Source organism: Hyperolius riggenbachi, chromosome 8, assembly GCF_040937935.1.
Source record: "Hyperolius riggenbachi isolate aHypRig1 chromosome 8, aHypRig1.pri, whole genome shotgun sequence".
Taxonomy (NCBI): Eukaryota; Metazoa; Chordata; class Amphibia; order Anura; family Hyperoliidae; genus Hyperolius; species Hyperolius riggenbachi.
Window position 1 is genome coordinate 79,153,151 of NC_090653.1, and position 27,177 is coordinate 79,180,327.

General features: G+C 45.3%; 1 protein-coding gene across 4 annotated transcripts in view; it reads left to right on the top strand.

Annotated features, from left to right (window-relative positions):
- LOC137528949 (cytochrome P450 2F3-like) overlaps positions 1-27,177 on the top strand; it is a 109,364-nt gene that overhangs the window by 17,539 nt on the left and 64,648 nt on the right. Inside the window, exon 1 of one of the 4 annotated variants that reach the window (XM_068250755.1) lies at positions 15,944-16,168. The exons of 1 other annotated variant lie outside the window; for it this stretch is intronic. The gene's annotated coding sequence lies outside the window, so the exon portion shown is untranslated. Of the gene's footprint in view, positions 1-15,943; positions 16,169-26,758; positions 26,859-27,177 lie in introns of those variants that run through there. 2 more of the 4 variants (XM_068250757.1, XM_068250759.1) reach the window with 2 other exon arrangements.

Genomic DNA, 27,177 nt, shown 5'->3' on the forward strand with positions numbered 1-27,177 from the left:
CTGCTGCTGTATTTATCCCTGCTGCTGTCAGTGGTCCCACCGCCAGAACCATACAATACATTGCCTGCTGCCAGTGCCACACGTCCCTCCTCCTTCTGCTGCTGCTGTATTTATCCTCCTGCTGTCAGTGGTCCCACCGCCAGGGTTTACACAATACATTGCTTGCTGCCAGTGCCACACGTCACTCCTCCTCCTACTGCTGCTGTATTTATCCTCCTGCTGTCAGTGGCCCCACCGCCAGGGTCCACACAATACATTGCCTGATGCCAATGCCATACGTCACTTTTTTGTTTTGTTTTTTTAATTACACCTATTTCAATGTGATTTCCCTTTAAAAAAAAACAAAAACGCATCCGAATTCCCGAACACTAATTTTTTACCGAATTTTGTTACCGACACCCGAACCAAATCCGAATGCGAACCGAATTTCGTGGTCGAAGGCGAATTCGAATCCGAATGTCATGCGGACCCGAATTCGAATGTACCCGAACCGAATTTTGGTACATCTGAGCAAGCCTGGTTCTGTTAACAATAAAACTACACCATAAGAATATTCAGAATTAGGATCGATCATGCCGAGTAGTTACAAGTAAAAATCGAAATGAGGTTGGGCTACCCACAGCCAATGGGGTGTTAACTTAGCCATTGTGTCCACCTTACACAATGTGCTTCATTCAAATCCTAGGTCGCGTTCCGCGTCAACCCAAAAGAAGTAAGCATGGGAGTGACATGGAACTCAACGTGGGATTAAAATGGAGCACACCGTCTAAGGCGGATGCATTGGGTAAGTTAACCCCCTCGGCCGCGTGCAGCCTGACCTTAAAATTTGATTCCAAGTAGCTACCTACTTGTAACTACTCAGCATGATCAACCCTATTCAAGGCAAATGATGGAGACTTGATACAAGATTACTAGAAGATGAGGAAGTCAGAAAACAGGTTAGAGAAATTAAAAGAGAATACATAGAGATACATACTATCTCAGAGCACTCCGTGGTAACTTTCTGGGACACAATGAAATGTGTAATCAGAGGAGTACTAATTGATGTTAAAAAGGAAAAATAAGAAAACAATAAAATAATGACAAACTTATAGAAAGAATTGCAGAAAACCGAGAAGGTTAATAAAAAAAAAAAAGAGCTGACAGGTTGCATAAACCAAAAAAAGAACGGAATTAAACCAGCTATTAGACGATTGTGGAAAGGAACACGTTAGAAAACAATTTTACAAAGAGAAAAACAAACCAGGGAAAGTATTAGCAGATCTATAAAAAAAGGCTCCATCAAGATTCATAGCAAAAAAAAAATAATAATAATAATAAGGGTAATATTATATGTGATCAGGAAGGAATCGGAACGACTTTTACAGAATTGTATACAAATTTATCTAAACTGAATACTCCAGATCTAAGAGCACCTAAGGTTTTCTTGGATGAGGTTAAACTTCCTAGAATAAATTAAGACAACAGGAACTGGACACAAATCAAATCAAAAAAAGCTTTATTGGCATGACCAAGAGTCATGCAAGGATTGCCAAAGCAGGGGGGGAATGGGTTAGCGGTTCATGGAAATATTTAGGTTTACAGTTTATTTATGCTCCTCTCACTCTGTGGCATGCTGTGACTATGGATTCCTCTTCTCCTAGCAGAATGTAGAGTTTTCTCTCATCCTCTGATGTGTGAAAGTCTGGAAATAGTTCATAGACACCCTCATCTCAGAAGCAGAGTTCATGGTAGCAGTAGAAAAAAAGCCCTAAAGAAAACAGTCCAGGTCCAGAGAGCTTCAGTGCAGAATTTTGTAGAAATTTTTTTCTATGAGCTGGCACCTCTTTTCTGTAAGATTGTCAAAGACATAGGGAAAGACAGCTTTTTCAGAAAACTCAAATAATGCCTTTATTACACTAATCCCAAAAGAGAGCGAATGAGCCCACAGCTGTGCGAATTTTAGATCCATATTACTGATATAATTTGTTATATTAAATTCCCAATGTACTTTCGCATTCTGGCAAATAGACTAGTGAAACTCACAGATCAAAAACAGCAAACAGGTTTTAGAAAAAAGCAGGCATTTAGAAGAAAACATCCACTCAGCAATTAATAATATTAATAAATGCAAACATTGAAAAAAGGAGGCAGTCAAAATAGAAATATAAATAGCATTACAGTATTGATTAGAAAGTAGAATTGTCCATTAAAGCAGTAGGTTAAATATGTCATTGTGGTTATTCCGTTATTCTGAATAGGCCCCTAACTACAAATAACAGCAAACTTTGGAAGATTATCCCATACAAGGGTTGAGTCCAATTTGGATTTGCCTATCATTGTATGATAGGAGGCTTGATGGAACTCTAGTCATTGTTTGGACTCCCTGTGATATACAGATTTACCTGAAGCCAATGGGCAACCTTCTTGCAAAGATATTTGATCTGGTGCTAAATTAATATCATGCACATAGACCATGCGCAATTAAGATCAGGGATGGTCGTAGTCACCCAACTTCGCTACGCTGGAACTACGCAAAGTTTTACGCAATTACGCTTTGCCAAACTATGGCTTCGAAATCAAATATTCGCATCGTATGCATTTCGTACACTACGCTTTCAAATACGCAATTACGCGTAGTGTGAAGCGTAGTATATGTGGATGCTTATACCCGTAGGCAGAAAATTTTACGCATAAATTGCTCTTTAAATGCTTACAACGGGAACTCTGCGTACATTCCCCTTTCCAATACGTAAATTTGTAAGCATACAATTGCACACGGAAAATTAGACGCGAGTAACGCATTCGTAGTTCACTACGCAATACACATGTTAACTACAATAGTGGGCGTAAGCTACGCGTAGCGGTACTTTGCTATGCGTAAATTCGTAAGTGTAGTTTTGAAACTTCACCTACGAACTACATTGCGTAGATGCAAACTACGATGCGTAAATTCGCACTGGCGTAGTTTCTGCTCATCCCTGATTAAGATACTATATCAGTGACCAAAACCAACATTCCATGTATTATCGTAGATAAGCCGACCTTTTTATACCAACATTTTAGGCTACTTATTGGAAGCATAGCCATAACCATTAGCTACCTCTCCTTACTCCGAGTTGAGTCCTCTTATCTCTCTGGCAGCTTTGCAACCTACAGCTAGTGTTTCAGGTTCACAGTGGTCACATGACAACCTACATGGATATCTTTTATGGACACCATGTGTGTTTTTACTAGCAATTAACTAGCTGCTAAAACAAACATGTAGCTGGTCTTGGTAGTAAAAATGCCCATGATCTGTATCGCACAAAAAAGATTGTGTTTTTTCGCACATCTCAAGTGTGCTCATAGCCTAAGCACAAAATATAATGCAAATTCTGTGTATTGTCACAAATTATAAATACACCTTACTAGGGATAATTTGCACTCACAATCTGCATAATATTGCTTCTATTTGGAATCATCTGCATCTAATCAACCATCCCTACCCTCTCCAGCGAAAAAAGAAAGTAGTTAAAATCTGACAGAACATTTTTTCAAAAGCATTTCCTGAACGGCAGTTTAACTGCCAAAATACGGTAGTAAGATACCAGCCAGCCTCCCTACTACTTGCACACTGTTTTGGCAGTTAGGGTGGTGGCCACAAACCATGCAATTAAAAGATCCAATTTTATGCCAATTCAATAGAGATGTTGCAAACATCAGATTTTGGGTTTCTTAAACGAGACAAACATCTTGGAAAAGTTCAGATTTGCGCGAACCGGGTCAACCTCCATAGACTTGAATGAACAGGCGAATTTTACAAACTACAAAGACTGTTTCTGGTCACAAAAGTTATGGAAAACTAATTTCAAAGGCTCTAATACCTGGACAGGGGCATGGCGGAGGGGGATCCATGCCAAAAGTCCCACCAAAAATTACGAAGTTGACGCAGAGTCAGGTTTTAATCCCTAAAGGGCAGAAATCACAGTACATTCCCACATTTGAGGAAAAGGGCTGCTTTAAAATGTCCAGAGTGGTAATGTAAGGGTTATGCCTGCTTCACACTGGCAGACGAAATGCCCCGTTTACCAAGATTGAGCACTAACAGGTCTGTAAGGCCCTTAGGTGTGTGGGCGCTGTATGCGCGCTCAACTGAGGTAGACTGGCTCTGTGTGCAGGTGGAATTTTATTTTTTTCTTGGGCCTATTTGTGAAAATTATTGAGAAAAAATTATTTTGTATAGTTATTTATGTATAGCTTTGTTATTTATAACAAATTAAAAAAATACAATTTTATTTGTAAAAAATACAAAATGTCAAGGTAATATTTATATACTGTAATTTGAGTCAGCAGGTGTCAGGCTGGCAGCATCAGGCCCCCTTCCATTCGTGGTGGGGGTGATGTGGTGGTGTCACCCAACTCCAATGCAGAGTCACACAGTGGAGGCTTGCCGCCAGTTGCCACTGGTGTTCAGTGGGTGGCAGACTGGCAGCAGGCCTGCCTAACATTCGTGATGGTGGTGGTGCCACCAATTCGACTGCAGTGCAGAGCCATGCAGTGGAGGCTTGGAAGCAATGAAATGCAGGCTACCTGAAAGTCCATCATGGTGTCTGAAGAACCAAGAATGAGAAGGGAGGGTGGAAGGTGGTGTGTGGGAACTGGCAGCATCTTTTTTTAGTTTACCTTGTTTGACAAAGTTATTTTTGAAAAATACATACATATTATCACGCTGATACGTGAAGAGACCTAGCGTAACTAGTGTAAATCTCATTTCTAGTGAGAAAGGCATAGTCAGGGTCAAGCCGAAGTCGTTAACAAGTGCAGATGAGTGGAGTACAATGGAGTTAGGCAAAATTGTAGTCAATTAACAGGTAGAGTTATACACATAAGTCAGATGTCAGTTGTATTGGAAGGATTAAACAGTAGCAAAGTCAGGGACAGGCCGAGTCATACACATATATCAGATGGCAGTGGTACAGAGGGGCTAGGCAAGAGCGAGGTCAAGAGGCAGGCAAAAGGTCGGTACACAGATAATATACAATATTACGATATGATAATATTACAAATATATAATACTATAAATTAATAAGACTGACTGACTAGAGTACATATATATCACACTGATGCGCAATATATGAAATGTCAATTTCCCACTAACTAGGGCCAAGAACAAGCAAACTGATTAATATCAAGGCCAACGAGCAAGTGAATACTCAGGCCTTAAGTACCCAGGAGGCAGAGCAAAAGCCCAGCCCCCAGAATTGACAGCACCTCCTGCAAAAAGGTGTCAGCTGATGACAGCACAGCCGATACCGCTTCAGACATGCCTCCTCAGCCTATAAAGGCAGCTCTGAGCTGCGCGCGTCCTGCCAGAAACAACACGCCGACCCACATCTACAGGGGAGCCAGGGATGCCATCATGCTGATTCAACGTCTACAGGGGAGCCGGGATGCGTTTGACCAAAGACAAAGAGGAAGCTTCCTCCAGCTGCTCCACACTAACAGCCTCCAGAGACCATACCAGATTTGTTTGTTACACATATATAACATATTTGTGTTTTTGACATAATCCATTTTAATCCATTTTGAAAATTGAAAAAAAAACTTCTAATAAAATAAAATTCTACAATGTTTTTTTCTGAAATGTTAAGAGAGCAGGTGTCAGCTAGGCTGGCAGCAGGCCTGCCTAACATTCCTGGTGGTGATGCCACCAATTCCACTGCAGACTAAGCCACGCAGTGGGGAGACTTGCAAGCAATGGAATCCCTTCTCGGCCTTTTGGTTAAGACCAAGTGTAGTATCTCTTTCTAGCAGTTTCAGGGGACGTTAGCTCTGACACCCCGGAGTGATGAACCGGGGGGGGGGGGGGGGGGGCAGCACCTTGAACGAGTGCAACGAGTGCAAATATGCCCACAAGCTGGCTTTCCTGTCCGGGCAATTCCTTCACCATGAGCCTTCCAGTCTGCCGTGGGATAAGCTTATCTTTCTTTAGGAACAAGGGGCATTGTTTTTTGCCCATCGCCCACAAAATTACCTTGCTTTAAATAGCCTTCCCTTTTGCTTTTATTGTTCTGCCGGGGATCATGCTCTACATCTCTTCCAAAACTGATTTAAATAATCTGTTATTTTAGGATTTTTTTTGGGGGGGGGATAACAAAACAAAATAAACCAAACAATGATTAATGTGTTAAACAGGGGTTAGGCATCCCCGTATGCTTACTAAGAGTTGCATAGAAACATCAAGAGGAGCTAAGGGTTTAAAAGTGGTGAGAGCTCCGCTAACAGTTCTGCCACTTTGTGCTTACAGCAAGGGTCCAGTAGCATTGCCACCCAGTACAGGTCATTCTCCTTTAACCATTTTTATACGGGGTCCCTCCTTCAACAGGCAGGACGGCATAAAAAGACCCCATTTGAACAAGGATGGATGCCGAGATAGCCAGCTCCTCTTCCTCATTGAGATCACAAAAGGTCTCCTCCTCCCCCCAACCCCTCACTGACAGTGTTCTGTCTGTGGAGTATCACAGAAACACAGAGCTATGCTAACACAATACCATGATAACAGAGGCCTTTGAGCTCCACCATGCTAACAAGTTATGCAGCCATGCCAGCCACGCGAGATTGGGCGGTAACAGGTCTGTAAGGCCCTTAGCTGTGCAGGTGCTGCATGCGCGCTCAACTGAATGGACCAGCTTGGGTGTTGTTATTTATATATATTTATATTTATATATATATTTATATATATTTAAAACAATGTCAATGTCATTTACAAAAAAAAAAGAATTAAGTTAGTGCGTTATGCTCAAGTAAACAAACCAGCGTGGTGCCGCGTCATGATGTCACATGTACCAGAGGCCTGGATGGGATGGGAAGTTAATTATAACACTTTATGATGGTAGCAGACTGGCTCACTGTACAACCTATTTTCTTTTGTTTTTCTTAAATTATGTTTGCCAAATTTATCAAAAATTGTTTCTAACGTTATTATATTTGTGTGCTGCTTTTATTAATGTGTGCATACCATTGGTGTTTGTGTTTTGTGATCAGGTGCCTTCACAAAACAGTTGACCCTAGTTGGGTGTTGGGCTTCCCATGACTCACGGCATTGCTGGTATCAGAGGCACACAAAAAAAATACCACACTGGTGAGCTTTGGAATGTCGGCATTTGGGTGGTGGCAACAGCAGGCGTTGAGGGGAGTGTTGGCTGGATGACCCCCTGAGGGGTAGGTGATCAAGACTAAGCTATAGCTAGAGTTGGGCCGAACGGTTCGCCTTTCGAACGGTTCCAGGCGAACTTTGGGGGTTCGCGTTCGCCTGCATCAGGCGAACTTTTGCGGAAGTTCGATTCGCCCCATAATGCTGTATTGAGCAAAATTTTTAGCCTCCATTTCACTGTCAGCAGACATGTTATTGTCAAACACACTGCTTTCAGTGTTAGAGAACCTGCCCACCCTCCCTTCAAGCTAGGTCCTTTATACCATTTGACTCAGTTGTCTGCCTACACTAATTAATTATGGGACAGCTGCTACACACTCTGCTAGGGAGATTTTAATTCCTCCCACCTCCCTTTCCACCCTTCTACCTATTCCCTCCTCCCTCCTACCGGAGGGAGGAGGTTCTCTTCTGCCAGGGAATCATACTATTTTAAAAACCAGTATACATCATACCATAGCTGGTACATCATACCATAGCTGGGAATACATACATAAGTATACATCATACCATAGCTGGGAATCAAACCCAGATCTCACTGTGTGGTGGACACGTCACCCTAAGCACTGTACCACTACAGAAGTAAGCGAAGCTAGCCTAAAATTTAACATTTATGCTCAATGCAATAGAACCATTAGGTTGCTTAAAGGAGAACTGTAGTGAGAGGTATATGGAGGCTGCCATATTGATTTCCTTTTAAGCTATACCAGTTGCCTGGCAGCCCTGCTGATCTATTTGGCTGCCGTAGTGTGAATCACACCAGAAACAAGCATACAGCTAATCTTGTCAGATCTTACAAAAATGTCAAACACCAGATCTGCTGCATGCTTGTTCAGGGTCTAGGGCTAAAAGTATTGGAGGCAGAGGATCTGCAGGATAGCCAGGTAACTGTTATTGCTTAAAAGGAAATCAATATGGTAGCCTCCATATACCTTTCACTACAGTTCTCCTTTAAAGGGAACCTTAACTGAGAGTGATATGGCTGTTTCCTGTAAACAATACCAGTTGCCTGGCAGTCCAGCTGATCTTTGTGACTGCAATAGTGGCTGAATCACACCCTGAAACAAGCATGCAGCTAATCCAGTCTGACTTCAGTCAGAGCACCTGATCTGCATGCTTGTTCAGGGGCTGTGGCTAAAAGTATTAGAGACACAGGATCATCAGGCAATTCAGGCAACTGGTATTATTTTAAAAGGAAAAATTAGCTGCATGCTTGTTTCTGGTGTGATTCACACTACTGCAGCCAAATAGATCAGCAGGGCTGCCAGGCAACTGGTATAGCTTAAAAGGAAATCAATATGGCAGCCTCCATATACCTCTCACTACAGTTCTCCTTTAAGCAACCTAATGGTTCTATTGCATTGAGCATAAATGTTAAATTTTAGGCTAGCTTCACTTACTTCTGTAGTGGTACAGTGCTTAGGGTGATGTGCCCACCACACAGTGAGATCTGGGTTCGATTCCCAGCTATGGTATGATCTGGTGTTTGACATTTTTGTAAGATCTGACAAGATTAGCTGCATGCTTGTTTCTGGTGTGATTCACACTACTGCAGCCAAATAGATCAGCAGGGCTGCCAGGCAACTGGTATAGCTTAAAAGGAAATCAATATGGCAGCCTCCATATACCTCTCACTACAGTTCTCCTTTAAGCAACCTAATGGTTCTATTGCATTGAGCATAAATGTTAAATTTTAGGCTAGCTTCACTTACTTCTGTAGTGGTACAGTGCTTAGGGTGACATGCCCACCACACAGTGAGATCTGGGTTTGATTCCCAGCTATGGTATGATCTGGTGTTTGACATTTTTGTAAGATCTGACAAGATTAGCTGCATGCTTGTTTCTGGTGTGATTCACACTACTGCAGCCAAATAGATCAGCAGGGCTGCCAGGCAACTGGTATAGCTTAAAAGGAAATCAATATGGCAGCCTCCATATACCTCTCACTACAGTTCTCCTTTAAGCAACCTAATGGTTCTATTGCATTGAGCATAAATGTTAAATTTTAGGCTAGTTTCACTTACTTCTGTAGTGGTACAGTGCTTAGGGTGACGTGTCCACCACACAGTGAGATCTGGGTTCGATTCCCAGCTATGGTATGATGTATACTCATGTATGTATTCCCAGTTATGGTATGATGTACCAGCTATGGTATGATGTATACTGGTTTTTAAAATAGTATAATTTCCTGGCAGAAGAGACCCTCCTCCCTCCGGTAGGAGGTGGGAGGTATTAAAATCTCCCTAGCAGAGAGTGTAGCAGCTGTCCCATAACTAATTAGTGTAGGTAGGCAAATGGTATAAAGGACCTTGCTTGGAGGAGGGAGGGTGGGCGAGTCCTCCAGCAGTGATGTGTATTTCACTCAATTAGGTGTGGCTCCAGGTATTAGAGCTTTTGAAACATGTTTTCTATCATTTTTCCAGTTGATAGAATTTTTTAAAACTTTGAAAGTTCGCCTCCCCATTGAAGTCTATGGCGGTTCGCGAACTTTTTCGCGAACCGAACCTTTCGCGGAAGTTCGCGAACGGGGTTCGCGAACCTAAAATCGGAGGTTCGGCCCAACTCTATAGCCTGGGATCCCCTGAGGAGCAGGGAATACAGATTGTACTGCAGCCAAGAATTCCCTGAGGGGCAGGGAATTCAGATAATACTGCAGCCAGTGGACACCTGGGGAGCAGGGACCACTGACTGTGCTGCAAGGGTGGTCACAGGTGGAATGAGTGATTATGACTGTACTACAGCCAAGGATTCCTTGAGGAGCAGGAAATCAGACTGTACTGCAGCCAGTGGACCCCTGAGGAGCAGGGACCACTGACTGTGCTGCAAGATGATCTCCTGAGGAGCAGGTGATCAACAGAAACTGCTTGCAGCTAATTGACACCTGAGGAAAAAGTGTCACAGACAGTACAGCAAGGCTGATTACCTAAGGGTTAGGTGACAGCTCTAAAGATTTCCCTCACTAGTGGCAAGACCCACTACTGAGGACAGAAAGGTCAGACAAGCAAGGTCAGCAACGAACGGACAGATACAGTACAGAGGCAGAAGACTGATTCGGTATCAAGGTACAGTTAGTGTCGACAACAGTTATCAGATAGGCAGAAGTACCGAATCAGTAAGGAAGAGAGTAGTCAGGAAAGCGAGAGATCATAACAGATAAACAATAGTAATATAGCAATGTCCTAGTCTGGGTGTGAAGTCCTTGGTTTCAACACCTGGGAACTAGACTAAACAATGATACACAAGTCTTGCAATACAATAGTACTTAGAGCTATCAACGGACTTTGACTGGTTCTCCGGCTGGTTCTAACACACAGTAAGATCTGACTAGGGTCTGAGTGCTCACACGTAAGCATTCGCAACAGCAGACAACTTGCAACTGACAGGCAAGTCCTATAAATACCCAGAGCGCTCCACAGCGCCGCCCCAGTCACTCAGCCAATCCGGAGCATAGCTGGAGTCAGCTGACCGGCTTGATCAGCGGACTCCCCCTTTTACTTGCGTAAAGGTCCTGTCGCCTGGTGCGCGCGCGTGTAGCTCTTAATCTGTGTGCACTAGAAGGACCAGGCGAACCAGCAGCATGTAGCTGCGCGGCAGAAGCCGCCGGATGGAACGCGGAGATTGCCGCCGTGACGCTTGCCCATGCGGCGGCATCTCCGCTGTTCTTTACAGTAATGCAGTGGAGGCAGGGCCGGGCCGAGGCATAGGCTGGAGAGGCTCCAGCCTCAGGGCGCAGTGTAGGAGGGGGAGCACAATTCATTCAGCTGTCATTCCTAATTGTGTTTGGAACAGAAAGAAATAAGAAAAGGGGATACATAGCAGTGACTGCAAGCCAGATAACTAGATGTTAAGGTGTTGGAGAGGTTGTGGGCCCTGTGGCGCCTCTTAGTCTAATAGCAATCAGTGTGTGACAGCTGGGGTGGCAGGGATGGAGGGGCGCATTTTGGTGTCTCAGCCTTGGGTGCTGGAGGGCCTTGTCCCACCTCTGAGTGGAGGTGCCTGCAACTGAATATGGCAGCAACAATAGCACTAGTGTACACGGCTCTGGTTGTCACACTGAGGTACGCAACTGTTCAAACACAATACAGTGATAATAACAGAGGCCCTTGAGCACTAGTGGTAAAACTGTGCTTGTGTTTTTTTTATGTGGCACACAGTTTGATATTACTGTAAGTGGGCACGTGTGCGGCTCTGTGCCAGTGTGCTGTCTGTGCACTAACACACAGACACTGAGAATATGCACCAACACTTCAAACGCGTGCATCAAAAAAGGGCGCCTGGAAAAAAGGGCGCAGGATATAGCCGAAATTAAAGTTCTAATGTAAAACAATATTTTTCGTTTATAGCATATAAACTAAAATCTAGTGCTAAATAGGTTGAATAAACGGAAATGAAATGGCAAAATACATTGTATAACAAAAAACAAAATTGGAAATGAAATGTCAAATAGTGTCTATAACAAAAAACGATATTTACACTTGTATTAAGCATAGTAGATGGTAGATTTTACAGGTATTTTACTGCAATTATACCTAACTATAGGCTCACACAGATCTCTCCCTATCCCTAACCTATCCCTAACACCCCTGGTGGTGCCTTGCCCTAAAGCCCCCCTGGTGGTGCCTAACCCTAACCACCCCCTAGTGGTGCCTAACCCTAACCACTCCCCTGGAGGTACCTAACCCTAACCACCCCCTTGTGGTGCCTATCCCTAAGATCTCCCTTGGGGTGCCTAATTCTAAAGGTAGCCATACACTGGTCGATTTGCCATCAGATTCGACCAACAGATGGATCCCTCGTATGGCTGCCTTTACTGCAAACAGATTGTGAATCGATTTCAGCCTGAAACCGATCACAATCTGCTGAGCTGCCGCTGTCGCCCCCCGGGCCCCCGCATACATTACCTGAAGCTGGCTCCCGGCATCTTCTCCACATCGGCTCCCGGCTGGAATCTTCTCCGCATCGACTTCCGCATCCCGGCATCCGCGTATAACTTTCTGTCACTCCAGTGACAGCAGAAGTTCAAATAGAGCGCCCTCTATTTGTACTTCCGCTGTCACTGCAGTGACACAGGAAGTTATGCTGGATGCCGGATGCGGAAGCTGATGCGGAGAAGATGCCAGCCGGGAGGTGATGCGGAGAAGATGCCGGGAGCCAGCTTCAGGTAATGTATACCTGCATCGGTCGTACGCCGCTAGTGATGTGCTCCTTACCCACGGCGATCAACGGTAATTTCCCGCACGGTGCGATGGACGGGACCGATCTATTTCGGCCGAAATAGACTGAAAATTAGCGTGTTGCGTGAACGATTTGACAGCAGATTTGATCCCAATGATCGAATCTGCTGTCGATCGGCGAGTAATCAGCCTAGTGTATGGCCAGCTTAAATCTCCCCTGGTTGTGCCTAACCCTAAGACCCCCCTGGTGGTGCCTAACCCTAAGACCTTCCTGGTGGTGCCTAACCCTAAATCTCCCCTGGTGGTGCCTAACCCTAACCATCCCCCTGGTGTTGCCTAACCCTAACCATCCCCACTGCACAAATACCCTTAGACACATATAAAGAATAATATATTTAATCCTTAAAATACTTCACTATAAATAACATGATTAGAATAATTTATATATTTGTAATAGAATAAATAGCCTTAAAATCACGTACACATTAATAATATTATAAATAGAACAAGATATGATATTTAAGCATTATACGTATGAAAACAAATTTTAAAGTGATAAAATAAGTGTAAATGAAAATTTACTTATTACACTCCTGAAAGCGAAATTTAAAAACGAAAAAATACGTAAAACCTCCTGTAAGCGAAATATAAAAATGAAAAAATAAGTAAAACACAAAGTCAAAACGAATTTGTAAACAATCTTTATAATAAACTTTATTCTGTAAACGAAAACTTTTGTTAACATGATACCTGCAACCGCTATTTCTCGGGTGCCCAAATTTCCTGTCGGGGCGGCAATAGCCGAAATTCTGCATTATAGTCTATGGTGGCGCCCTTTTTGTCCATTAGCCATATGCGCCCTTTTTTACCGCTTACCTTCAAACACAATTTAGTGATAATAATAACACAGGCCCTGCTGCAGTTGTGGAACAAATAGGTGCTTTTATATGGCACGCAATTTGATATCAGAGTAAGAGGGCACGTGTGTGGCTCTGTGCTGTCTGTGCACTAACACACACAGACACTGAAAATGCTGCAACAGTAGTTCAAACACAATACAGTGATAATAATACAGGCCTTGGATCACTATTGTGCTTGTAGTGGGCTCTGGGTGGGCACAATGGTGGGTGTCTGTGGGCTGTAGAGTGTCACACACAAAAAAAAAAAAAAAAACAGCAGAAGGATGAATTAGCCCTCAGAAGAACTGTTTGGTATGATTAAACTGCTATCAGCCAGCAAGGATCAAAATAAACAAGCCTAACTAATGCTTTCCTTATTTCCAGCAATGTTTCTCCCTTCCTCTAGCTATTCCAGCCGGAGACAGACTGGAACATGGCGGGCACTGTAGTGTTTTTATAGGGGGCGGGGGTCCGTGAGGGAGTGCAGGCTGATTGGCTGATATGTGCCTGCTGACTGTGATGTAAGGGGTCAACGTTTAGCCCAATGATGTTTTATGGGGGCGAGTCGAATAGCGCCACAAATACCTGATCTTCGCAGAATACTGCTTGCTGGTGAACTATTCGGGCCATCTCTACAATTCAATAAATACAATCCGTTGTCCCGAAATATATAAAGCTTTTATTTGTTTTTGATTGAGAAATCCATCAATTATTTTTTTTTTTGATTGTTTAAGATTGGAGTGGGCATGTTGGAAAATTCAGACCAATTTTATCAAGAATTGTATGGTGTGTGATGGATTGTAAAATTGTATTCAACCAGAAAAAAAGTATGTAACTATTCAGTACATCCCAAACTTTATTTATTTACTTTACTCTTGGTTTTTCTAACCAACACATTTTTTCGGAGTTTACAATCTTTTATCCTGAAATTGCGGCAATCTCAAAAATATGTATGTAGTACATCAAAGATTCTGATCAATTGGAAAACTGGATTGGAATGCTTGAACAAAAAAAAATGTAAAAAAATTGTATGGTGTGTGGCCACCTTTAGACTTAGCCGTACAGGAAATGCTTTTGAGGACAAAGAAAACCTTAATGCTGGGAACACACTTAGGCCCCGTTCACATCACAAACCCGGATGGCCATGCGTGCGGAACGCAATGCACGCGAACGCACGCCATCCGCGTTTGTGTGCGTTGCGTGGCTGATCCCATCACTGAAAAGTGAATGTGACAGCCACGCGTTTTTACAAAAAATGCGTGCAGCATGCGTTCCCGGACCGCATGCAGTGTGAACATCAGACAGTGCACTCTATGCACTGTCTGATGTCGTGCGTGTCTGCCTCCTGCACGCGTTTCCAAAACGCGTCTGGAAACGCGTGCAGTGTGAACGGGGCCTAAGCAGAAACACTAGTGTTGCGGAAAACGCAGCGAAAATGCACATAATGCAAGTCAATGGGCCGGATGTAAAAATGCATATACTTGCGTTTTGCAATGGGCATTTTTAAAAACGCTGGTTTTGTTGCATATTTTTCAGAAACGCACCAAAAAAGCACATAATTCATAAGTCGATGGTGACGCAGAAGTATTGCACATAAGTGTGTTTTGTGTACGTCTTTATATGCATTTTTCTAAAAAAAAAACCGACCCGTGTTTAAGCCGCTGTACCCACTTCTTCCTCAGAAACCAGGAAAAAGGGATTTACTTGCTTATAAGCCCCTCCCCATAGCCAGATGTGCCCCAGGATCATACAGCTGTGTCTCAAGAAGCCACTAGATGGCGTCATAGATATAAGACACAGAGATTGCCACACAGGAAGAATCCCATATCATTGCACCGCTGACATGCTGCATGCATGCTCCGCTCCACAAGCCAGGGGACACAGGTAGTCTTGAGCAGCGCACTCTGCACACCATGTTGAAGGAGATGGAGGACCATGGACACAGCAGGGTGCAAGCTGGTAAGACCAGGATCACTAGTGCACAATCTTTACGCTCCTCTGCCATTAAAAAAACCTGCTTCACCATCCGTTCTGCTCCACTGACTCCCATATAGGCCGAGGGGGTAACTATTCAGCACATTTTTTATGCTGAAAAATTTGGCTTATACGCCAGTATATACGGTATGCATTTCCGCTTCCTAAATACCAACCCTACCTTATGTGTCCCTACCCCAACCTTTAGATTGTAAGCCTTTGGCAGGGCCCCCCCTCCCTTAGTGTGTCCTTCTTAATTTTGCTACCCCAGCAATGACACCCTTCTCATGGACTAACTCAGACTTGATTTGCTGGGTCTCTGTAAAACTCTCTGTATGTATTACTATTTATTGTCCAGCGCTGCGTAATATGTTGGCGCTTTATAAATACAATAAATAATAATAACGCACTGCTTGCAGTGCATTGCTTCTAAACACACACGTTACCAGGTACAGAAAAGCATACTTTTCATTGCCTATATGCTTTATTGTACTTACTGTATGCGATAGTAACGTATCGTTAATGTGCATTACCACCTTTTTGTGCATTGAGTTGAAATGCTGCATTGTGACTTTAACGTCGCATTACAATGCAACGTATCACTGTGAATGCAGCCTGAGTGTGTGTCTTTGTGTCTCTGCCCCCACAGTACATCCCTTTTGTCATGCATGCCTTTCCTCATTTCCTCCTTCCTTCTATGACAGGTGTATTTTGGATGTCACACCTGCTGCTGCAGAAGTGTAAGTTTCCACTCAGTAGAGGCAGCCACCGTCTTTGAAGCTGTGCACTTAGAGCTCTGTAAATAATTCTACACAGATTACAGCTTCCTCCTCCCATTCACTTTACATACATTGTTTTTTTGGTTCTTTTCACATATTTCACATATTTCAAGGAGGTGAGGTGGTTGGCGGACTACAGAGCTTCTGGAGGAAACATTTTCTGCAGCCCAGGTAAGTACTTCAAATCATTTTTATCTCCTGCTGTGCATTTTTATCTTTAATTGTATCTTTTTCAAGTTCCAGTTCACTATGCTCTTTTAAATGTTCCTCACCTCCAGTTTGGGGATAGTCGGAAGTGCCGATTACCGATTCAGCTAATTTCCGATTTCCAAGGAGTCCTTTTTTGGTCATTTTTTTGCATACTTTGATTGTCCGAATACTTCCAAGTTGACTTTGATTTCTCTGATTGGTCCAATGCTTCTGAGTCCTGTGACTGGGCTGAAATCACAGACTTGTTGTAATAAGGTATTTCCGCAGAAATACGATTTCTGATTTCCGTTTTCTGATTTCCGAGTTCTTTAATCCCGTGTATTTATGTTACTGTTATTTTTTTATTTTTTTTTACATCTCTGCTTCTAATCTGGGCACTTATTTTCTTCTTTTTTTTCATAAAAAATGTGAATTATCACATGGTTTGTGTCAATATTATCCAATAAATTGTTCAAATGACAGCTCCTCTTCAACATCTCTATTTTATCACCTGTAGAATTTAAATGAGACTCAACATAGTGCATTACTGTTGGACTGAAACTAAGGCTGCTTTCACAGTGAGACGTTACAGGCGCACGCTAGTGCAGCCTGTAACGCAGCCCACCGCACAGCAATGAAAAGTCAATGGGCTGTTCACAGTGCCCATGTTGCGTTACATAGTAACGCAGCACGTTCTAAAAAAGTGCTGCATTCTGTGCGTTATACGCGGCTAAGCCGCGTTAGACTGTTTGCACATGCTCAGTGATGTTGGAGGAGGAGGTCTCACCTCCTCCTCCGCGGCCAGCCACATGGCTAATTAATATTCACTGCACTCAGTGACGTGCATTGTTAACTTCCTGGAGCGGCCGCTCTGTGTGGCGATTGGCTGGCGGGACCACGTGATGTGGATCGCATGGTCTCCGCATCACATTGCACAAAAAAGGCGCACCAAGAGCTGCATAACGCAGCTCTAGGAAGCGTCCTCGTCCAGCACCACCAGGCGTTGCGTTAGGGGCACGTTATGCGACCTATAACGTCCCCTAAAACGCAACGTCCTGGTGGGAAAGAATCCTTGATATGCAAGCAGCCCAAGTGATTAGTGATGCAACGTGCTCCACTCAGTGCAAATATCCATACACAGCCCCTTTAAAATAGCAGCTCACCAGACAACCACCTCAGATCCAGGTGGGTCTAGCGTTCAATTGAGCCAAAATTCCACGATCCAATTCTAAAATCCAAAAGTTTAATCCAGCAGTCCCACGTAAAATACAATAAAAAAATAAAATCCAATAAAACCAATCATAGCGTAACAAGTTTTCATAAACTGGCACTTTGCCCTGCGCAATACAGCGCACTCACGTGGTATATGATGTTTTCAAGCCTATCAGGCTGCATATTGTGTCAGCATTATGCCAGCAAAGATTATATTACCTAATAAAATCACAGGTGTCTGCGCCGCCTGGGTTAGCGAAACTGTGGTTGCGAATGGGGGTGGTGGAGCTCCGTTCCTGTGCAAGCGGTTGCGCATGCACAGTATTGTGGGAGGCCTCCTATCAACCTTCAGGCTAGGTGCACACTTAGCAGAAACACTAGCGTTGTGAAAAATGCTGCGTTTTTGCTGCTAATGGAAGATTATGGGCCGAAGGAAAAAATGCATATCAAAAACAGATATGCGTTTTCAATGCGTGTTTTTTCAAAAATGCTGGTTTTGTTGCTTAATATACAAAAAATGCATAAAAAACGCACATAATGAAAGTCAATGGAAACGCAATGGTATGCGTTTTTTCATGCGTTTTCCATGTGTTTTTCTATGAGTTTTTGTTTAAAAGAGTTGTTTTGTGATGTATTTCCGCTTCCAATTGTGTTCCTATTAATTTGCAAAAAAAGCAACTGTAAAATGTATTAAAAAAAACATATGTGTTTTTGTATATGCGAACCGCAAACACATTAAACCGCACACAAAACGCTTGAAAAAGCATCTGCGTTAAAAAAAAAAAAACACTAACGCAAATACACCAAAAATGCACAAAAAATGCACACACAAAAAAATATGCACATGACATAAAACGCAGCCTTTCATGTTATGTTATGTGTGCACCTACCCTTAATGGAAAGGGCTAAAATACTAGTCCTCACACAAAGAGCCAGCAGTAGTGCACACTAGTGTTGGGCGAACATCTAGATGTTCGGGTTCGGGCCGAACAGGCCGAACATGGCCGCGATGTTCGGGTGTTCGACCCGAACTCCGAACATAATGGAAGTCAATGGGGACCCGAACTTTTGTGGTTTGTAAAGCCTCCTTACATGCTACATACCCCAAATTTACAGGGTATGTGCACCTTGGGAGTGGGTACAAGAGGAAAAAAAATTTAGCAAAAAGAGCTTATAGTTTTTGAGAAAATCGATTTTAAAGTTTCAAAGGGAAAACTGTCTTTTAAATGCGGGAAATGTCTGTTTTCTTTGCACAGGTAACATGCTTTTTGTCGGCATGCAGTCATAAATGTAATACATATAAGAGGTTCCAGGAAAAGGGACCGGTAATGCTAACCCAGCAGCAGCACACGTGATGGAACAGGAGGAGGGTGGCGCAGGAGGAGAAGGCCACGCTTTGAGACACAACAACCCAGGCCTTGCATGAGGACAAGAAGCGTGCGGATAGCATGCTTTGTACCACCATGCAGTCATAAATGTAATAAAGATAAGTGGTTCAATAAACAGGGACCACGCGGCAACGCTAACCCAGCAGCAGCACACGTGATGGAACAGGAGGAGGCGCAGGAGGAGAAGGCCACGCTTTGTGAGACACAACAACCCAGGCCTTGCATGAGGACAAAAAGCGTGCGGATAGCATGCTTTGTACCGCCATGTAGTCATAAATGTAATAAAGATAAGAGGTTCAATAAACAGGGACCACGCGGCAACGCTAACCCAGCAGCAGCAGCAGCAGCAGCACACGTGATGGAACAGGAGGAGGCGCAGGAGGAGAAGGCCACGCTTTGTGAGACACAACAACCCAGGCCTTGCATGAGGACAAAAAGCGTGCGGATAGCATGCTTTGTACCGCCATGTAGTCATAAATGTAATAAAGATAAGAGGTTCCATAAACAGGGACCGGCAACGGTAACCCAGCAGCAGCAGCAGCAGCAGCAGCAGCACACGTGATGGAACAGGAGGAGGCGCAGGAGGAGAAGGCCACGCTTTGTGAGACACAACAACCCAGGCCTTGCATGAGGACAAAAAGCGTGCGGATAGCATGCTTTGTACCGCCATGTAGTCATAAATGTAATAAAGATAAGAGGTTCCATAAACAGGGACCGGCAACGGTAACCCAGCAGCAGCAGCAGCAGCAGCAGCACACGTGATGGAACAGGAGGAGGCGCAGGAGGAGAAGGCCACGCTTTGTGAGACACAACAACCCAGGCCTTGCATGAGGACAAAAAGCGTGCGGATATAGCAGCAATGCTTTTTGCCGCCATGCAGTCATAAATGTAATACAGATGAGAGGTTCAATAAACAGGGACCGGAAACGCTAAACCATCCCAGATGTTCATCGGTCATGTTACTTGGTTGGGGTCCAGGAGTGTTGCGTAGTCGTTTCCAATCCAGGATTGATTCATTTTAATTTGAGTCAGACGGTCTGCATTTTCTGTGGAGAGGCGGATACGCCGATCTGTGATGATGCCTCCGGCAGCACTGAAACAGCGTTCCGACATAACGCTGGCTGCCGGGCAAGCCAGCACCTCTATTGCGTACATTGCCAGTTCGTGCCAGGTGTCTAGCTTCATGCCCGGTTTCAGGTCCAGCGGTGCCAGCCACAAATCCGTCTGTTCCTTTATTCCCCTCCAAATTCCCTCCCCTGTGTGCTGCTTATCCCCAAGGCAGATCAGCTTCAGCAACGCTTGCTGACGCATGCCAACAGCTGTGCTGCACTGCTTCCACGATCCTACTGCTGCTGGTGCTGGGTTAGCATTTCCGGATGAGGTACAGCTTTGAGATGCGTTGGAGGAGAAGGAGTCAGAGAGGTAGGTGCTGCTGTTGTTATCCAGCTGTTTGCGGCGTGGGCAACACCCGCGCCGTAGCAGGTGAGGAATCGCTGCCAGGCTCCACAAGGTTCACCCAGTGCGCGGTAAGGGAGATGTATCGACCCTGGCCGAACGCACTCGTCCAGGTGTCAGTGGTGAGGTGAACCTTGCAGGCAACGGCATTCTTCAAGCTTCGGGTTATTTAGCTGACCACGTGCTCATGCAACTCAGGCACTGCAGAGCGCGCAAAGTGGTAGCGGCTGGGAACCACGTAACGTGGGATGGCCACTGACATCATGCCCTTGAAGCTGTTTGTCTCCACCACTCGATATGGCAGCATTTCGCAGGCCAGAAGCTTGGCTATGCTGGCTGGCTGTTACTGCCACGGCCCGGGGGTCATTTGCTGGCAATTTCCTCTTGTGCTCAAACATCTCAGAGACAGACAACTCAACCGTAGCGCTGCACACCGAAGGGCTGTTGGTTGTTGTGTTTGATGAACACTGGGAGACCTCAAGAGCACTAGTCCGGAAAGTGACAGTGTCAGCATCGTCTGATGTTTGTGAATGTTGTGAACCACGCAATGGCTGGGCTACTGCTGCTGCTGAGGCGGGTCTGGTGGTGAGTCTGGTGAACCCAAGGGAGGCAGTGTTGCTGGTGGTACCCTGTCCTGCCGCGTTTGCCCACAGAGTGGGATGTTTGGATAGAATGTGGCGGCTCATGCTGGTGGTGGAGAGGTTGTTAATACTTTTCCCCCTGCTCAGGCGGGTCTTGCACACCTTGCAAATCGCCATGGTAACATCCTCAGTGCAGTCTTCAAAGAAAGCCCAGACTTTAACTGGCTGAGGACTCGGACCTCGTGCGTGATGTGCTGGTGCTGCTTAACCCACTGCTGGACGCTTGAGAGGTCATCCAAGTAATTATCTGGTCCTGTTCTTTTGGATCTGTGAGGGTTGTTGTCCTGGACAACATGGGCAGTATTGAGTGGGTTTTCTTGGGTGCTCCCCTGTGGCCTGTACGTGAACCGTCAGGGGAAACACCTCTTCCCTTGCCCCTCCCTCTTTCACCGGATTTCTTCCTCATTTCACTTATCCTTAAAGTACACGCTGACTGGCAGCAGTACAGTGGCAGTACAGAAATGCTATACAGTGGTGGGTGAGCGGTGTACCACTATTGTCAGCAGTGACACAGAGCACAATGCTATACAGTGGCGGGTGAGCGGTGTACTACTGTTCCCAGCAGACACAGAGTGGAAGTAAACACAATGCTATATAGTGTGGCTGAGCCGTGTACACAGAGTGGCATTAAACACAATGCTATATAGTCTGCTATATAGTCACCCCGAACAGGGTGATGTTCTGCAGAACCCAAACAGTGGCAAACACTGTTCGCCCAACACTACTGGGAGGGAACGCAGATTTTAGTACCTAAACACACGATACAACATGTTTTCCGGGGTCGGACTCTGAGGCACATACAGATGGTCCCGATCATCATCCTCATCATACAACTCTTCTCCTGAGTCTGACCCACCCACCACCTCTGCCACCCCAACATCCCCAGACACAGACCCCTCATCGTCCTCAACATTAACTTGGGATGCTGGCCTGAGCCAGACCTCCTCCTCCACATCAGGCCCCATCATCTCCTCAATGGCAGCCCTCATTAATCGCTCTGGCGACGGACTGATGGACACAACGTTCTCCTCCGGGGAGGGCTGCTGCTGACCACTGGCTGCTGGGGTGGATGTTATAGCTTGCGTGGGGCGTTGGCTGTTGCTGTTGTTGGGAGTGCTGCTCACAGCGGAGGTCTCTGGGGAACTCATGTTGAGCTCATATAGTGGTTGACGGTGAGTGGAGTATTACTGATCCCAGCAATATACACACTGACTGGCAGAGTACGCAATGCTATATAGTGTGGCTGAGCGGTGTACACAGAGTGGCAGTAAACACAATGCTATATAGTCTGGCTGAGCGAGCGGTGTACTACTGTTCCCAGCAGAATCAGAGTGGCAGTAAACAATGGTATATAGTCTGGCTGAGCGGTGTACACAGAGTGTCAGTAAACAATGGTATATAGTCTGGCTGAGCGAGCGGTGTACTACTGTTCCCAGCAGAATCAGAGTGGCAGTAAACAATGGTATATAGTCTGGCTGAGCGAGCGGTGTACTACTGTTCCCAGCAGAATCAGAGTGGCAGTAAACAATGGTATATAGTCTGGCTGAGCGGTGTACACAGAGTGTCAGTAAACAATGGTATATAGTCTGGCTGAGCGAGCGGTGTACTACTGTTCCCAGCAGAATCAGAGTGGCAGTAAACAATGGTATATAGTCTGGCTGAGCGGTGTACACAGAGTGTCAGTAAACAATGGTATATAGTCTGGCTGAGCGGTGTACACACAATGCTATATAGTCTGCTATATAGTGTCAGTAAACAATGGTATATAGTCTGGCTGAGCGAGCGGTGTACTACTGTTCCCAGCAGAATCAGAGTGGCAGTAAACAATGGTATATAGTCTGGCTGAGCGGTGTACACAGAGTTTCAGTAAACAATGGTATATAGTCTGGCTGAGCGGTGTACACAGAGTGTCAGTAAACAATGGTATATAGTCTGGCTGAGCGGTGTACACAGAGTGGCAGTAAACACAATGCTATATAGTCTGGCTGAGCGAGCGGTGTACTACTGTTCCCAGCAGAATCAGAGTGGCAGTAAACAATGGTATATAGTCTGGCTGAGCGGTGTACACAGAGTGTCAGTAAACAATGGTATATAGTCTGGCTGAGCGGTGTACACAGAGTGTCAGTAAACAATGGTATATAGTCTGGCTGAGCGGTGTACACAGAGTGGCAGTAAACACAATGCTATATACTCTGGCTGAGCGAGCGGTGTACTACTGTTCCCAGCAGACACAGAACAGTAAACAGAATGCTATATAGTGTGGCTGAGCGAGCGGTGTACCACTATTCCCAGCAGACACAGAACAGTAAACAGAATGCTATATAGTGTGGCTGAGCGAGCGGTGTACCACTATTCCCAGCAGACACAGAACAGTAAACAGAATGCTATATAGTGTGGCTGAGCGAGCGGTGTACCACTATTCCAAACAGACACAGAACAGTGAACAGAATGCTATATAGTGTGGCTGAGCGAGCGGTGTACCACTATTCCCAGCAGACACAGAGTGGCAGTAAACAGAATGCTATATAGTGTGGCTGAGCGAGGTACACAGAGTGGCAGTAAACAGAATGCTATATAGTGTGGCTGAGCAAGCGGTGTACTACTATTCCCAGCAGACACAGAGTGGCAGTAAACAGAATGCTATATAGTGTGGCTGAGCGAGGTACACAGAGTGGCAGTAAACAGAATGCTATATAGTGTGGCTGAGCAAGCGGTGTACTACTGTTCCCAGCAGTGACACAATGACAGGGGGGACCCTGGCTAGCGTGGCTGGAGCGCGAACTACCCTGCCTGCCTACCCAAAGCTAAACCCACAGACAAATGGCGGAGATATGACGTGGTTCGGGTATTTATTTACCCGAACCACGTGACCGTTCGGCCAATCAGAGCGCGTTCGGGTCCGAACCACGTGACCCGTTCGGCCAATCACAGCGCTAGCCGAACGTTCGGGGAACGTTCGGCCATGCGCTCTTAGTTCGGCCATGTGGCCGAACGGTTTGGCCGAGCACCGTCAGGTGTTCGGCCGAACTCGAACATCACCCGAACAGGGTGATGTTCTGCAGAACCCGAACAGTGGCGAACACTGTTCGCCCAACACTAGTGCACACCTGTAAGAACCCTGTAACACTTAAAGGGAACCTTAACTGAGAGGGAAATTGATGTTTCCTTTTAAACAATACCAGTTACCTGGCAGCCCTGCTGATCTATTTGGCTGCAGTAGTGGCTGAATCACACACCTGAAACAAGCATGCAGCTAATCCAATCTGACTTCAGTCAGAGCACCTGATCCGCATGCTTGTTGAGGGGCTGTGGCTAAAAGTATTATAAACATAGGATAAGCAACAGAGTCAGGCAACAGGTATTATTTTAAAAGGGAAAATACATATCCTTCTAAGGTTCCCTTTAAGCCTAGTACACACTTTCACTTATGGTTGGCCAATCATTATCCAATGTTACCACCTCATGTAGTATCAGGATCAACAGATATTGAATACTTTGAGCAGAGTGTGTAGGTGATCTCTCATATTAGATCGAGGCAGTAAAATTGGCTAGTGTGTACCTATTTACTACAGTAAATTGGCGTTTTTCTCTGGGGAGAGAGGGGAGGCGGGGCCAGGCGCCAGAAGTCAGGTGATGCAGGGCCTTCGGGGCGGCATTGCAGGACAAGACTTCTCGGGTAAATATAACTTTCTTGCAGGCTGATGGATTTTCATTTCTACTCTGGAGTCCCTCTTTAAGGACCACAGGCTTACACCCCCCTAGTGACCAGGCTATTTTTTACAATTCAGTGCTCAGCCGCTTTAAAAGTTGCTGGGAAAAAAAGAGGAAATATGGCCTGTGCACCTGGAGAAATTGTAAGGATAGGATATAGGTGTATTAATAAAACCTGGAATTAGGAGTGGTGTGCATGGTAAAGGAGGAAAGGTATATAGCCCATAGGCATGTGATAACCCATGAGGGCATAATTTTCTATGATCTGTGCTGGGTGGGCTCTTCAGGCCCCCAGCACAGATCGTGTTGCAGGCAGGGCGATCAGACTTCCCCCGCCCTTTTTTTCTCCACTAGGCGGATGTCCTACTGGGGGGATCTAATCGCTGCCGGCTTGCTGTGCCTAGCGGGGGGGGGGGGGGGCTCCTCAAAGCCCCCCTCTGCAGCACTATTCCCCCCTCCCTCTCCTTCCCTTCCTCTCCTCCTCGCTACGTGCGGCACAGGACGGCGATCCCTCCTGTACCGCCTCTGATAGGATTCAGCCTATCAGACGGCGGCGTTCCCTGGCCAATCAGAGGCCGGGGATCGCCCATCTCCTTTACGGCGCTGCTGTCACAGCAGCGCCGTGCAACGTAAATACCGGGGATTTCTTCCCCGGGTGTTTACATTTCGCCTGCGAGCCGCGATGGGAGGCTCGCAGGCTGTTCACGGAGACTCCCTCCGTGAACTGACAGCCGTTTCCATGGAAATACCACTGCGACCAGCCTGGTCGGTTGAAGGTACAAGAGGGAAATAAGCGAAAAAACATATATGAAGAACCCACGGGGGAGTAACATATATAAACAGCTGTAGAGGAAAAGAGTAATTGAAGAAAGTTTACCAGCAATGGGTAGGAATAATGCCTAGCGCCTCTGTAAAGTGTCTTTGCCGCTCGGCGCTTTAAATATATTGTGAGATGGCCAATTATCCAATCAGGGTGGCCCCAGAGCTGTGGCATCATTAAAGAGTGTGGTGCGACTTAAACTTTGCACCTTTTAAGAGGCAGCGCATGCATGGTAGTGCACAAATGGCAGCGAAGGTCATGCGCATGCGTGGTTAGATTATAGCGGTCCCCTATGCCATGTTAATTATGGGCAGACACTGGCGTGGATTACGGCGCCATGGGCACCTTGTGTCTCATCAGGTGCAATAGTCTGCTATATGCGTGTTTATGTTGAGGAAGAGCAGGCAAATTAAAAACAGTGCCCCCATAAATAAAACAACATATTCAAATCACGTAGGTTCCAATTTGTGTATGGGTACATTTTAGTAATGTCAGATATGTGTGATGAAGTCTTTTTTGTTTCGCAAAACGTCAGGTTATAGTATTAAGAGTATACAGATGTATATAATGACATCTAGTGGACAAAGAGAAAATTGCGATCAAGTGAAAATTATTCAATATTGCCTTGATTATTATTATTATTTAGTATTTATATAGCGCCGACATCTTATGCAGCGCTGTACAGAGTATATTGTCTTGTCATTCAAGTTCAACTGTCCCTCAGAGGGGCTCACAATCTAAACCCTGTTATAGTCTTATCATGTCTATGTATGTATTGTGTAGTGTATGTATGGTAGTCTAGGGAAGCCAATTAACTTATCTGTATGTTTTTGGGAGGAAACTGGAGTGCCAGGAGGAAACCCACGCAGACACGGGGATAACATACAAACTCCTTGCAGATGTTGCCCTGGCTGGGATCTGAACCGGGGACCCTGCCTTACAAGGCGAGAGCGTTTACCACTACGCCACCTTGCTGCCCACACTATTTTATAGTGTGATAAACACTATAAAATAACAGTGGCTGGATGGAGGAAACAAGAAGTACAAAGCCGGCACTGCTGTAGGCTATATTTTATTCCACAGGTGGAGACAATTCCCATTGCGTGCAAAATAGAAGAGGTACACATACCATAAGGTGGAGGCTGTGAGCTGGTGGGGGTGTACCTCTTCTATTTTGTACCTCTTCTATTTTGCACGCAATGTGAATTGTCTCCACCTGTGGATTAAAATACAGCCTACAGCAGTGCCGTGTTTGTACTTCTTGTTTCCTCCTTCCAGCCACTGTTGTTTTCCAGTCTGAGCACGCTGACTGTGCCACAGGTTAGATCCACCGTAGCTCTGCTGGTCCCTCGCAATCATATGTAGATCCAGCTGCAGTGCCGACCTTTGCTTCCCTTTCTTGTGCCTCTTCAACACTATAAAATAAGCAAGGTACAAACAACAAGGTAATTGCATGTCCCGGGTGTTTGCATGTCCCAGGTGATTTTTAGATTATGTATTATATCCTAGATATGAAATAAAACTGAACAATATAAATTCTGATATTAACCACTTGACGACCAGCCCATTTTTCTATGATCTGTGCTGGGTGGGCTCTTCAGCCCCCAGCACAGATCAGGTGGCAGGCAGGGCGATCAGACTTCCCTCTTTTTTTTCCCACTAGAGGATGTCTTGTTGGGGGGGGGGTCTGATTGGCGCCGGCTATTTGTGCCTAGCGGGAGGGGGGCGTCTCAAAGCCCCCCTCCGCAGCGATATTCCTCCCTC